This window comes from Triticum aestivum, chromosome 5B (assembly GCF_018294505.1).
Source record: "Triticum aestivum cultivar Chinese Spring chromosome 5B, IWGSC CS RefSeq v2.1, whole genome shotgun sequence".
Classification (NCBI taxonomy): domain Eukaryota; kingdom Viridiplantae; phylum Streptophyta; class Magnoliopsida; order Poales; family Poaceae; genus Triticum; species Triticum aestivum.
The window spans coordinates 582355382-582368533 of record NC_057807.1 but is presented as its reverse complement, the minus strand read 5'-3'; positions in this window follow the sequence as shown (position 1 = coordinate 582368533).

Genomic DNA, 13152 nt, shown 5'->3' with positions numbered 1-13152 from the left:
CTCCGCACCGTGGTTGTCCTCGGCCTCCAGCTACTCGTTCACGCGGAGCGTGCGGGCGCTCTGCACGGACAAGAGCACATCCCGGTTCAAGTCGAGGATGTCTGGTTCCACCTGCAGGAGGGCCTCGATGGCAGCGGCATCCGCGTGCTCCGCGTCGAGTCGAGCCTCCGCCGCCCGGTTCATGTCCAGGACGTCCGGTTCTGCCTGCAGGAGGGCCTCGATGGCAGCGTCATCCGCGCGCTCCGCCTCAAGTTGAGCCTCCGCCGCCCGGTTCACATCCACGACATCCGGTTCCGCTTGCAGGAGAGCCTCGATGGCAGTGGCATGCGCGCGCTCCACGTCGAGTTGAGCCTCTGCCTCCCGGTCCTCCTTTAGTATCGCCATGTTGAACCGCTGGTCCGCCTGCACCATGGGGGACTCGGATGCCCACACGAAGTTGACGTCCATCGTCTCATACCCATCGGGGGCCTTCTGCGCCGCGATCTCCGTAGTGAACATTGGATCGGCTTCCTCCTCCACGTAGTTTGGCTCTAGAGAACTCGGGGATTGGCCCGCCGCAAAGAGAGCTTGGGAACGGAGGTCTGTGGCGCCGACCGCCGCCGTGATTTATGTGCGGCGCTCCGGCGTCAGCATCTTGTAGTAAGTGATCTTGCGGCGCACCATGGCTTTCCGGCGAACTAGGGGACGCTTGATCTGGGCTAGGGGATCGAAAGGTGGGGGAATGGGCTGGAGATTTATTGTGGTTTTAGGGCAGTGGCTGGCGTAGGGCGAGCAGCGAAGGTTCTGGTGTGAATAGTGGTTCCACTGACGACCAGTCAATCAGTTTTGACTGTACATCGCTCTTGTCGCATTCGCGTTGCAGCCCGGCAAGCCGGACCCTCCACGCCGCTGACTGAATGGAACACGCTTCGTCTTGTGTTTTCCCTCGCTTGTGGGACCGCAGTTGAGAGCAAACCGACGTCCCTCCCCCTCCCCCGCCCACGTCATTTATTATACCACCACTCCCTCCGTTTTATGCGGAGTAAATAAAAACAGAGGGAGTATACTATGGATGAGGATCCCATGATGTGGCCGAACCCATTGAGTAACTGACATGCGGGGCCTAGCAAGCATGGGGTCCGCTAGTAAGTGACCGAAAGGGAGGGTAAGGCAGGGATACCTACGTCAGAGGATCCACTTCCACTATACTACTTTGACCAAATGTTAGAGTAATAATATATGACATGCAACTTACACAAATGTTAGAGTAATAGTAATATATGACATGCAACTTACACAAAGCATACAGGGTCTAATGCGTTTGTCGAGGCTAACTTTGACCAAATGTTAGAGTAATAATATATGACATGCAACTTACACAAAGCATATGATCAATTTCGTATCTGAAAGGAGTTTCCAATGATATAATTTTCACATTATACATCTCATGTACTCCCTCCGTCTAGGTGGGTAAGTCATCTTACGAAAACCAAATAATCCCAAAACACATACTAGGCACGGTGCATTAACTTCTACCTTGTTTCTTGTTTTTGACATATCAACCAATAAGAGATGAGGATGTGCATGCTTTTAATGACCTGAGACTATCAAACATGACATGCAGTGGTTAGTTCATTGCATGCAATACTACTACCTCCGTCCGGATTTATTGGTCCCCATTGTGTTTCGTGCCAAATTTTGACCATAGATTAAACTAACAAAATGTTCACGCATGTCACCATACATTATATTTTTGAAAACTATGTTCAAATACGAATCCAATGAGATAAGTTTTCTTGACATGCATTAACATTTTGTTAGTTAAATCTTTAGTCAAAATTTGACACAAAGTACAAAGCGGACCTATAAACCAGGACGGAGGTAGTATTAATTAGCAAATAAACATTAATGTCTCTTGTTTGCCCCTCCTCCTTGGTCACGGTGCACAGCCTAAGGCTAGTCATAGTGCATAGTAACTTAGACTAGTAATATGCATATGTTACTAGTCTATGTTACTACCATCATAGTGGGTAGTAACATAAGTGTAGTGTCGTGCAAGCCTTCATTTATTATGTTGTAGGCTCATTTTGTATTGGGGTGCGTTATGTTATGGTAACATATTATGTTACCACAAGCACTCTCTCCTCATTAACTTCATGCCACATAAGCATATATGTCTTGGGATGTGCTATGTTACTACCTAAGTTACTCCCACTATGGCTAGCCTAAGATGACTTACTCACCTATGTGAAAGGAGTAATATTAATCTTGTCAATAGTCAAATTGGAAACCATCTCGAGTACAAATCTAGGAGTACGTACGAATCTAACAATATTGATTGGGCGTTGTTGAATGTTGATACCTTTTTTTATCATAGTAGAGATACTTTGACTACACATAAAACTTATATGTAAAGTAGAAAGGATAGGAGGGAGTATATTGTACGTTCAAAAACGAAATGAACATTGAATACCCTTTATATATGATTTGCGGATGCTATGATCACCGGTTCAAAATTTTGAATCCGCCTTAGGTATCACGTGCCCCCACTCGTTCCCTCTCGATTTCATCTCGGGGTCCGGAGATCTATTGAAAGAGGACTAGGATGGGTACATGCGAATGATACTCGGCGGAATGTTCAAATGAGGCATGCGGGAGGATGGACTCGACTGGAGGGCGACATGATCGATGGAGAAGAGGGTTGGAGAGGAATGAGAAATAAGCAAACGCCACATGATTACACTTGAACGGCTCAAATAAACTATAAGTTGTCTCGCTTGGCCTACATAGTGAAAGGCCTAATGCGCAATGCGGAGCACTGACGCTCGAATATGGCCGAGAAAACAGGGAAACCGACATGTGGGGCACACCCGTCAGGACGACGTAGCGCAGACTAGTCCAATGGAGGAGCTGGCCCACGACCTCCTCGCCACCGACAACCGTTCATGTGGGTCATTGGGGCTAACAACGGGGCGCAGCTCCAGCACCGCCTCTGGAAACGGCGACCGCGGTGAGCGACACGCTCATATCGTCAATAGACACGGTCAATTTCAGTGTGCCGAGGGTGGCATTAGTGCTGTGGCACGACCAACGGTATGTTTGGTTTGTGCCCAAGGTTGCCCCATCAAAGCATTGGGTAGCTAAAATTTTGGTTGAGGTATTTTTTGCCCATGAGTTGGCCGAGATTGGCAAGAAAAATGAACTAGAGTTGGCTAGAGTTCATTGGCATGCCAAAGAAATGGCAACCATCCAAACAAAGAACAATCTTTGGGTCATGACCAAAATTTTTGTAAGGTGCACTTTGGCCACAATCCAAACACACCCCAACACCCGGCTCATCGAGGATGCACGGGGCGCCGCGCCGCGTCCGCGGAGTGGTGTAGCGCGGCCACCTGCATCCTATGGACCTGAGACCATGCCGGGTCGTCTTGCTTTTTCAATGACATGCAGGGGTCGCATTTGAGCAAAGGGCATCTCCAATGTTGCCACGACCGCAGCTGACTACCCTGGCACACCAAAGCCCTCGTCCCTCACGTCGTCGCGCGGTGCCTTCCCAGCCGGCGCCAGCTGCCTGCATTCATGTCGTCCGTTCGTATGTCGTCGTTAAGAGGCTCGGTGCCCGAGGAACCAACTCCGGCAACTTAATGACGCACCCGGACGCTTGGCCTCACCGGAATGCGCTACTTAAAGCGGCAACGCCCAGCTAACCTCCACACCATAGCGCATCGTCCTCCTACCTGGCACCACATCCGCCATGACTGCAAGTGCGAACGCTGTGCGGGAGAGCTTGTCTTCGGGGATGAAGCTCGAGGTCGCCGTCCCCGCTCAAGTCACCTCTCGCGACGCAATAGCGGTGTAGCCGGACGCGGACGCGACCGCACAAGCGGTGGCCATGCTGGCGGCCGACGACGGGAGCACCGCTAGCCACGCGTCCTATTTGCCGCCGTCCAACGTCCGGCACCGTCGAGGTTGGGGACTCCTCCGAGGAGGAGTAGGGCATGGGAGGCGGCAGGGCATGGTGTGCCAACTGGCCGGTCCATATCTCGTGTTCTACTCTTCCTCGCCGGAGACCGCACCTTCACTTCAGGGTCTTGAATCCCGCCCCCGTACATAGAGATCGCAGATGGAGGATGTCGGTCGCCACCGTAGAATAGGTTTAGGGTTGGGCTTCTTTTATTTTTCTGTCCTATAAAAGTTCGAAATGTAATGAAAATCTGCCATGTTTGCATTAATCTCGGCTGGTGTATATGAACTTTCACAATAATATACATATTGTAGGAGTACTAGAAAGATGCCCGTGCGTTGCACGGAAGATCAAGATCTTGTGGGAGAAAAGGATGAACGAGGGAAAGCCTTATTTGCAAATGTGGAGAGGAGTGCGGGTAAATTGTCATAGTTTCCTTCCTATCTGTTAGATATAGATCGTACACCTATATTGCAGGATGACAGGCACACCATCATCACCAACCGAGACAAATCTAAAAAACCCAACTAAGCCAACCTCCCAGCATATCGCGCGGGAAAAGACCCGGCCGCGCCGTTTTAGTCGGGATTACCGGATTACTAGTAGTAGTATCGATGGATCGCGCGAAGCAACATTTTTTGAGGGGGCGAAGCACCTAGTTTAAAAGGAAAAAAGGCGGTACACTCACAGCACTCCTGTCGTGGTCGCATTGCACCCCACACACGTTCGGTCCTGCACACGGCTCACGCAAACGGAATGCGCTTCGGCTTGCCTCTTCACTGACACGTGGGACTGCACTTGGAGAAACCGACCATGCACCAAACTCCCCCCGCCCATCGCGCGAAAATCCTCCCCCCCCCACACAAAAATTCCCCCCAAATTTGATTCAACCGCCCTTCGGCCAAATATTCCCCCCCCCCGTCCCCCTCCACTCCATTCGCTCTGCCAAACCCGCCCACCCCGCCGCACCGATACGTCGGCGCCACGGTTCGTCGAGGGGACGCACGGCGATCCTCTCACTCCCACAGTACGCTCTCGTAGGCTTCCGTCTTCTAGCCGCGTCGCCACCTCTGGCTACGTTCTTGTGGAGGCGCACGGCGGTCAGCGCCGCCACCGCTGGCGACGTTCGTGTGGAGACGCACGGCGGTCAGCTTCTCCCACGGTACGCGCATTCTAGACTGAGGCCCCGTTCATGTTGGTGTAGTGCTGAATGTTAGGTGATAGACGCTGTTAATCTCACTGTTTGCCGAAGTAGTTTACTGTCAATATGCTCTGCTTAAGAAGCTTCCTTGCCCTGTTCTGCGCTCAAGCTTCCTTGCCGAAGTAGTTTGCTGAGATGGCATGCCAAGGCCGATTATTTGCTAAAATATCCCGCCATATATTTATTGTGATGTAGATTGCCATGGTCTAGTAGCCAATCTGTTATGTGAAATAGCTCTACACCATTTTATACTGGATCTTTGTTGCTGCGATGGCCTTCGATAGTTTGATGGCTGTGTGCTCGGCCTCATTGACTGCTGAAACAGCCTGCCATAATTTAGCACTCAAATCTGTTTGCTAAATTAGCTTTACATATATTTCGTTACTTAGATCTGCTCGTCCAAATATCTTGCCATAGCTTTAGACATCGACCTAGGTATTTTTTTCTGGACTTCATAAAAAAGCATATATGTTTTTCCTATAATATCTAGTAGAAGAACTAATTTGTATGTCTAACAGATGGACATGACTTGGATAACTTCTGCTCGAAGATTCTCCGCTGCATATGTCGAGGGGGTTGAAAACTTCATGAACTTTATCAGAGCTGAGTACGGTGGTCCGAAATCAGATGTGCTCTGCCGGTGTAGCAGTTGTATGAATTCAGTTACAAGACCCCCAGTCAACTGTGCAAAATCATCTACACTTGTATGGGATGTCGGTCACATATACTAGGTGGGTTCATCATGGTGGAGCTGTGAACGTCAATGTTATTGACTACGTGGAAGCAGCAGATCACCATCTTGATCTGCCTGATGCTCAGGTGGAAGAGGAGGAGGATGTGGTGGTGGCGGAGCCAGTGAGTTTGACCAACATTGAAACAATGCTACGAAATGCTCGTGCATTCCGTGAACTTTCACCTGCAGAAGAAAAATGGTGGGCCCACATGTTGGAACAATGCAATGTTGCTGTCACCTCAGGAAATAAGCTGTCAGTATTCTCAGCTATGGTCACCTTTCTTCAGGTGAAGACATTTGAGCGGATGACCAACAAATCATTCGATGCGATGTTGGTTGCTTTCCGCAAATCTTTCCCAGATGCGTCTGAGCTGCCACACACCTACAGTAAAATGAAGAATTTCCTTCGTGCAGTTGGAATTGGATATGATATGATCCATGTTTGTAAGAATAATTGTGTTCTGTTCCGGAAGGATTATGCCAACTTAAGTGAATGACCGAAATGCAAATCATCAAGATGGAATGATGGCGATGCTGTGAAGAGGGTTCCTCATAATGTTCTGAGACATTTTCCAATTACGCCAAGATTGCAGAGGTTGTTTCATGATGCTGAAACAAGAGAGGATGTACTGTGGCATTCTAGGAACCAGGAGTACAGAGATCAGAATGTAATGAGCCATCCATTTCATGGTAGTGAGTTGAAAAGCTTCAATGATAAACACAAAGAGTTTGCTGCTGACCCGAGAAACATTAGACTTGGCTTAGCTTCAGATGGATTTAACCCATTTGGCCACCAGAGCGCCACATATAGCATGTGGCCAGTGCTTGTTATCCCTTACAACATGCCTCCAAATGTCTGCACCAATGAATCAAACTACATGATGGCCTTGCTCATCCCAGGTCCAAAAAGTCCTGGAAAGGATTTAGATTTGTTCATGGAGCCTCTTGTGGAGGAACTTCAACAGCTATGGAAGGGTTTTCTCACTTGAGACCTATATAGCAGCCCACCAGCCGATTTCTTTCTGCATGCTGTTGTAATTTGGTGCATCCATGATTATCCGGCTTTGGGCACTATGCCAGGGCGAACGACACATGGTTACAATGCATGTGTTCGCTGTGACAGGAATCCGCTGTCATACGAATACTTAGCAAGATCTGTTACATTGGACACCGTCGTTTCCTTGCCAAGGACAAGCTGCATCCTAGAAAATACCGAAGACATGTGTTCAATGCAAAGCATAAAAACCGTGATGCGCCAAAGAGGCTCACCGCCGATGAGTTGCAAGTGGAATTAGAGAAGTTCAGGCATATTACACCAGGAAACCATCCTGGTAATGGTAGCGGGAAAAGGAAGCATGGCACGGTAGAAGAGAGATTATTGTTTACCCGCAGGTCCACTTTGTGGGACTTGGAGTATTGGAAAGATTTGGATCTGCGGCATAATCTTGATGTGATGCACATCGAGAAAAATAAATGTGACATCATTATCGACACACTTCTTAAGGCAAGACGAAAGATACCTTAAAATCTAGGATTGATTTGACACACCTGGGTATCAGAAAGGATTTGCAGGTGCAAGATGAAGGTAAACCACGGGATATGGCACCAGCTGTGTACGTCTTGGACAAGGTAAAAAGAAAAGAATTCTGTGAGGTCTTGTCACGTGTGAGATTCCCACATGGATTTGCTTCCAACCCTGAAAGGAGAGTCAGTGCAGATGGAAACAAGGTACAAGGGTTGAAAACTCATGACTGACACGTCGTACTTCAAAGGGTTTTACCTGTTATACTTAGAGGATTGGGCCGCCCTGACTTATACAGAGCAGTTGCAGAGTTGGGACAATTCTTCAGGGAACTCTGCAGTAGAAATATCAGGATAGATGCTTTGGAGCGTCTTAGAGACAAGATACCAACTATCCTATGCGACCTTGAGAAGATATATCCTCCAGCCGTCTTTGATGTGATGGTGCATTTGGCTGTTCGTCTACCTGATGAGGCACTACTTAGAGGTCTAGTACAGTATGGCTGGATGTACCCTATTGAAAGGCGGCTAGGCACTTTCAAGGGCTATGTTAGGAATAGAGCTAGACCCGAGGGTTCCATTGCAGAGGCCTACATTGCTACAGAAGCGTTGACATTCTGCTCAAAATACATTGAAACAGCTGATCAGCTTAGCAAAGACGTGGGTGAAGACAATTCCGGGCTCAATATTTTCGATTATTCTGTTCGAGTTACAGGGAAGAGTCGACAAGAGGACAAACCTAAAGATTTGGACAAAATGGTTTGGTATGTGTTGAATAACTATCCCGAGATACTACCTTATATCAAGTAAGTGCAGTATTGCAGCTTATACATCGTAATCTACTAAACTTGCATCACATTCTTATATATTTAGATGTTTGACGTGATCACTATGTTGTGCAGCATCTACAAAGAGGAGTTACTGCCGCAAAATCCAAGAAACATTGACAAACTGGTTATGGCAGGACTTGCGAAATTGTTCAAGAAACATGTAAGCTTTTGAAGTGCACTGTCAATTTTTTTAATATATTGAGTACATAAGATGATCAGCTTGTCTATTTACTAACCATAGGTTAAGAAGATGCGGGAGGATGGGCAGGCAGTTGATGATGCCCTTTACTCACTAGCAATGGGTCCTGATACTCGGGTAAGACATTATGAAACTTGCGTTGTTGGAGATGTGCGCTACAACACCCTTGCACGAGACGAAGGCAGGAAGACACAAAACAGTGCCATCATGAGCACAGATACGTATGACAAAGAAACAACTGAAATGTATGCTAACATAACATACATTGTTCAGTTGCAGTATATCTCCAGTTTCGAGGATCATCGGTGTGTGGTTCTGTTGTGCTATCGTTGGTATAACCTGTTTTCCAGGATCGCAAAACCCAGAGATGATGATTATTTCAAACCCATCAATGTCAAGGCGGCGTACCAGACCAACGAGCCTTTTCTTTTGGCAAATCAAGTAACACAGATATTTTTCTTGGAAGACACATTTGCACGTAGCGATGACTGGAGAGTATTGCAAAAGTTTGAGCAGAGGAATTTGTTTAATGAAGTTGCACAACAAGATGATGATTACACTGCTCCTGATGTACAAGATAACACAGATGTTCCTAATATCTTTGAGAACCATCACGTCAATGACGCCGGCGAAAAGATTGCCTGTTGTGCTATGGACATACAAGAGTTGATCAAGAAGAAGCCAACGTTCGATGATGTTGAGGATGAAGAAGAAGATGACACCGCGGGGAATTACGATTCAGACTGATACACATGGCGAAGATGTTGACGCTGCTGCTACGGATGATGATTACATTGCTTTTGTCGTATTTGCCTATCAGAAGACGTTTTTTATCTACTATGTGAAATTGTGTTTGCTATGACAACTGAAACCCGATGAACATGTTGTTTAGTATTTTGCTGTGAGAACATCACTTGTTATGTATGCTGACTTATGTTTGGTGACTGTATGACAACTAAAACATGATGACATTGTTGTTTAGTTGTACTCATATTTGGCTGTGAAACTTGAATTTGATGACATAGTTTGCTATTGGACTGCAATTTGCTCGACATCTTCGAATGAGAACAAAGCTGACCCGTCAGGGCCTCTACTATTTATTTATTTATATGACCAAAAGGGGATACCTCCTGATTTCCGTTAATAGAAATCATTAGATGTTCACAACACTATGCCCAACCTGCTACACAGGTTTCATTCATTACTAGTTTCAGCAAAGTGCTCATGTCGTAGCCACTGAGTACATCACGAGTGCTACATACACTGCAAATAAAGAGACAATCATCCTGCAGAGCACATCGATTGTGCCCATTATCTTCACAAGCTCTTTCATCTCCTCATTGCTGTCAAGGTTGTTCAGCAGCTGTTGCTTGGCCATGATTAGAGGAACTGCATCTTTAACCTTCTGCTCTGCATCTTCCTCTTCGGCCGTTCCTTCAGTTAGTTATCCAACACCCCAACCTGCTGGTATTGGGATTCCTAGGCTAACCAAATAATCAGCATAGTTGCATTCCCCCACATCAGCAACTTCCTAGAAATACAAATCACACGAATCTTCCCTTTTTTGCACGAATCAAATTGGAAGATCATCAACCAAACTATTAAAAAAATCAGCAACTGAAAGCAGCAGAACAACACTTAAACATATTATTACCCCATGATTCGAGCATTTGTAGAAGACTCAACCAGGGTTGCGGATTGTGGTTGAGACGCGACGGATGACTCTTCATGATTTGCAGCAGTGGCACCACACCAACGGCAGCGGGTTGCGATGAGCAATCGGCTGCGGTGCGCGTGCCGGCGGGGGTGTGATGAAACCCACAGGCGATGGTACGGGTGGCGACTTGGCGCATATCTGGTTGTTGCTTGTTGAAGAGCAGGTGGACGAGCAGCCAGCGGACATGGTTGCTGCGGCTAGAGCTTTTGATGCTAGGCAGAGTAAGTAGAGAAGAGGAGAAGCAAATGTTGCATATGTCAGTTTCATTACTTGCAGAGTAGCATAGCACCATATATAGTCATAGTCTAGGTTTGGATTTGAACCGGCTACAGGAGCACGTCTTTCTTTTTTCTAAAACTCAGCAACGTCTCTTTACTGGTACACTAGCTTGTTCTGTACGCCTTCCCACGTCTTTGATTTTCTTTCCCTTTTTTCAAGGAAGGAAGGAGGACAAAATTGAGAGTTCCTCGGACTCGAACCCAAGACCTCTCGGTTGAAAACCAAGGGTGCTAGTCACTTATGTGGTGAACGTTCCCTGTGAGGAGGACGGCAGACGAACGCATTTTCCTCGTAGTTTTCTTCCTATATATATATATAAAAGTATGCTACTTGGTGTTCGTCTGTTCTCTTAGTCAAAAAACGATTGTGCCAACCTTGACCGTTCGATTGACATTCAACATCTGTCGCGTTTCTTCAGTCTCTTCTTCCTCGAGCCACCAAAGCCAAACCAGCGCCGGCGGGACCGCCTGCTCCTGCCTCCCACGGCTGGCTGTGATCTTCCCCGGCTCCTGTTCGTTCTCGTCTGAGGCCTCACCATCGTCCTCCTCCTTGGTTTGTTCGCCGCGGCGCCGCCCTCCGGTGTTGTCAACATGGTCAACAACCGAGAGGAATAAGGAGATGACTGTACATGGTGATGATGACAGTAGGCACCCAGCAGTGCGCGCAGTAATTTTGTTTTTCGGGACGGAGAAGGGTATCAACTGGGTTGTGCGGGACCCGTGGCCCGTCTACCCTAGGCTTTTATTTCATATGTTTAGCACATGACCAGCCCAGTTTGTTTTTTTCCTTTCTGAAAAATGGCTAGCCAGCTATTTTGTTTTTTGTAGAATAACCAACATAGGCCTACTTGCTTTTCTACGCCCTGCTGGGCCGGAAATCTTTCAAGAGCAGGAGGGATGCATTTTGCCTAGAAAATGGGCTATAAGTAATAAGAAATGGGCTATAAGTAATAAGAAATGGGCTATAAGTAAAAATAAATGGGCTGTAAAATGAAAAATATACAGCAAACATGCAATTAGTTCCCAAATATTGTTTTCTTTCGGATTTTGATATTTTAAATTTCATTGTTTTAGTGCGGGTAAAATTACATTGAATTTAAATTAAGGTATATTTAGATTTAAAATTAATTTGAATCTGGCTAGAAATTTCGGGCTGTATGCTGTTTGGGACAGATTTGGAGGCTGACTTGTGGGTCTACTAGGTTGACGTGTACTTTGGCTTTGTCAACTTAGTCCACAAACGATTCTAGCAGCAGTGACCGTTGGATGTTAATCCAACGGCCGTGCTGCTTCTTCAATATCTAATCTTCTTGCTCCAGCCACACAAACCAGCTCCAGTGGGACTGCCTGCTCCCGCCTCCCGTGTCCGACTATGCTGCCGCACAGGCTGCATCGCCCCATCCTACTTCATTACTGGCCTGGCCATTCCTCTACTCACCCACACCTCCTGTTATTCTCCGGCGACGGCAGCTGGACCAGTAAACCCTCGTACTCCCCACCGCGTGGGCAACCATTGCTGAGTCTTCCCCGGCTCTGTGTCGTTCCCTTCCTAGGCCTCGCCGTCGTCCACCGCCATGGTGCTCTCGGCGCGGCCTGGTCAACATGGTCAACGAACGACATCCATCGGCCATGGACTGTACGCGCAAAATAATGATTCCTCCACCTGACAACTGGGACCCACCGAAAGGGCCTCTGTATTTCGTGAAAAAAACGTTCCCCCCGCTGACATGTCGGACCCACCAGCTATATCTTCGCACGCAAGGAAGTGCCTCCTTATTACGCACAAAAAAATGAATACCCACCCTGCTAGATGGGACCCACCATAGTGGGAGGATGACTTGTGGGCCAACTAAGTTGACAGGGACGGAGGGTTTTTCAACTTAGTCAATATGAAAGATTCTAGCTCCAGTGACCGTACGATGTCCATCCAACGGCCATAGTGCTTCTTCAACCTCTGGTCTTCTTCCTCCAGCCGCCCAAAGCAGCGCCGGTCGTGCCGCGTTCTCTTGCCTCTCATGGCCGGCTGTGATGCCGTGGAGGCCTCACCGCCCCCTACTACTCCCACTGCTGGCCCAGGGTATCCCTCTACTCACCCACACCCCCTGTTATTCTGCGGTGACGGCAGCCTCATGCCGCAACCGAACCAGTGAACCTTCGTACTCCTCTCCGCGCGGGCTACCACTGCTGCGTCTTCCCCGGCTCCGCGTCATACCCTTCCTAGGCCTTGCCGTCGTCCAGACCACCGCCCTGGTGCTCTCGGCACGGCATGGTCAACATGGTCAACGACCGACTTCCATCGGAAGAGTACTGTACGTGGAGAGTCTCACAGCTGGGTCCAGGCGGCCGCAAGGAAGTGCCTCCTTATTACGCGCAAAATAATTATTCCTCCACCTGACAACAGGGACCCACCGGACGAGCCACCTTATTTCACGAAAAAACATTTTCCACCTGACAACTAGGACCCACCGGATGGACCAGCGTATTTCGCGAAAAAAACGTTCCCCGCGCTTTCAGCTCGGACCCACCGGAAGTGCCTCCTTATTACGCACAAAAAAATGAATAATCCCGTTGCTAGCTGGGACCCACCATGGTGGGAGGCTGACTTGTGGGACTACTAAGTTGACTGGGATGGGGGCCTTTGTCAACTTTAGTCAATATGAATGATTCTAGCTCCAGTGACCGTACGATGTCCATCCAACGGTCGTAGTTCTTCTTCAACCTCTGGTCTTC